The sequence below is a fragment of the Pseudorca crassidens genome, chromosome X (assembly GCF_039906515.1).
Source record: "Pseudorca crassidens isolate mPseCra1 chromosome X, mPseCra1.hap1, whole genome shotgun sequence".
Taxonomy (NCBI): Eukaryota; Metazoa; Chordata; class Mammalia; order Artiodactyla; family Delphinidae; genus Pseudorca; species Pseudorca crassidens.
Window position 1 is genome coordinate 35,641,750 of NC_090317.1, and position 2,385 is coordinate 35,644,134.

The 2,385-nt window shown below is 36.7% G+C and overlaps 1 pseudogene; it reads left to right on the forward strand.

Moving 5' to 3' along the window:
- Window positions 1–317: 317 nt before the first annotated feature.
- On the forward strand, window positions 318–2,074 carry LOC137217617 (OCIA domain-containing protein 1 pseudogene; annotated as a pseudogene).
- The last annotated feature ends 311 nt before the right edge of the window (window positions 2,075–2,385 follow it).

A 2,385-nucleotide genomic window follows, 5' to 3' on the forward strand; every position in this document is an offset into this window, starting at 1 on the left:
AAACTTAGCCAAGGAGGTAAAAGACCTATACTTCAAAAACTATAAGACATTGATGAAGGAAATGGAAGATGATACATATAAATGGAAGGATATCCCATGTTCATGGATTGGAAGAATTAATATTGTTAATACTATCCAAAGCGATTTCCTCCCATACATCACCAGTGCTTCTGGGTCATGGTCATTTTGAGCCTGTATCTGGGTGACTTCTAGGCGGTCGTGTCATTGACTGCTCCCCACCCCCCAACTCCGCTGTGGTCCTGCGTGTCTCCTGCCCTCCCATCCCCACTGAGCCCTCTCGGGTCCCCTCTGGGCCTTCTGCCCCTGGTCACCAAGGTTTGCTGTGCTCTCACCCACTGGTGTCATTTGGAGGAAAGATGAATGGGAGGGCTGATTTTCAAGAGACAAATGCAGAAGTTCCAAGACCAATTCCCCACATAAGGGCTGATTACATTCCAACAGAGGAAGAAAGAAGAGTCTTTGCAGAAGGCAATGATGAAAGCTTCTGGTCCAGATGAATCCTTTCAGGTCATCCCAAATATGGTTCCATCCCTAAACATATTTGCTTGCATCACGGGATACTTTGCTGGAAAGCTTTCCTATGTGAAAACTTGCCAAGAGAAGTTAAAGAATCTTGAGAATTCCCCTCTTGGAGAAGCTTTATGATCAGGACAGGCATGACGATCTCCACCAACTGGGCACTATTCTCAGAAGTCAAAATATGACTCAAACATGAGGGGTCATTTATCTTTTGTGACAACGCCAGCAGCAGACAACATAGAAAAAGAGATGCTTCCTCATTATGAGCCAACTCCATTCAGTGCTTCTATGAATGAATCTACTCCCACTGGTATTACTGATCATATTGCCCAAGTCAAAGTAAACAAATATGGAGATACCTGGGATGAGTGAAAAATTGCATCATTGGACCTACTGAAGAAGTTTCAATATCCAGCGTCATCTAGGTGGTCATGAACATCTGCATGCTTTGAGCTCAGCAGCAGTCTTCATAAACACATTTAAAACTAGAACCTGGGTTTTTGTGGTTTGGCTTATGAAGATGATGTTGTAAAAACTTAAATGTTAATGTAATATTGTGTGAATATATTCATTTGGGGGAACTCTCTGAATGATGGTAGTATACCATGATTGTACACAGTTTGTGAAATTGTTTTAAGTTACAGGGCAAGGATACTGTTATAAAACTATCAAGTGAGTGCAATGCTCTAGAATCACTGTATCTGGAAATAAATGATACCTGCATGTTGAATTGGGGTGGGTGGGTGTAGCAATCATAATTTTAAGTCTTAAACTTTATATCAAAAATTATTAAAAAGTCTTTCTCCAGTGTTTGCTGTATTCTCTTAATGTTTACGGTAAATAAAATATAAAGGAACATGCATTAAAAAATACTATCCAAAGCAATCTACAAAGTTAATGCAATCCCTAACAAAATACCCATGACATTTTTCACAGAACTAGAACAAATAATCCTAAAATTTGTATGAAACCACAGAAGACTGAAAATAGCCAAAGCAATCTTGAGAAAAAAAAGAACAAAGCTGGAGATATCATGCTCCCTGACTTCAAACTATACTACAAAGCCACAGTAATCAAAACAGTGTGGAACTGACACAAAAACAGACATAGATCAAGGAAACAAAATAGAGAGCTCAGAAATAACCCCCCTCACATATTATCAATTAATCTATGACAAAGGATGCAAAAATATACAATTGGGGAAAAGACAGTCTCTTCAATATGTACTGTTGAGAAAACTGGACAGCTACATATAATAGAATGAAATTAGAACATTTTCTCATACCATATACAAAAATAAACTCAAAATGCATTAAAGACCTAAATGTAAGACTGGAAACCATAAAATTCCTTGAATAAAACACAGGCAGTACACTCTTTGACATGTCTTATCGATATTTTTTGGATCTATTGCTTCAGGCAAAGGAAACAAAAGCAAAAATAAACAAATGGGACCTAATTATATTTAAAAGCATTGCACAGTGAAGGAAACCATCAAAAAAATAAAATGACAACCTACTAAACAAGAGAAGTTATTTCCCAATGATTTATCTGATAAAGAGTTAATATCCAAAATATATAAAGAGCACATACAACTCAATATAAAAAAACCAAACAATGCGATTAAAAAATGGACAAAAGACCTGAATAGACATTTTTTCCAAAGAAGACATACAGATAGCTAACAGGCACATGAAAAGATGCTCAACATCACTAATCATCAGGGAAAGGCAAATCAAAACCTCAATGAAATATCACCTCACACCTTTCAGAATGGCTATTATCAAAAAGAAAATAAATATAATAAATATTAGTGAGAAAGTAGAGAAAGGGAAAATTTAGTTC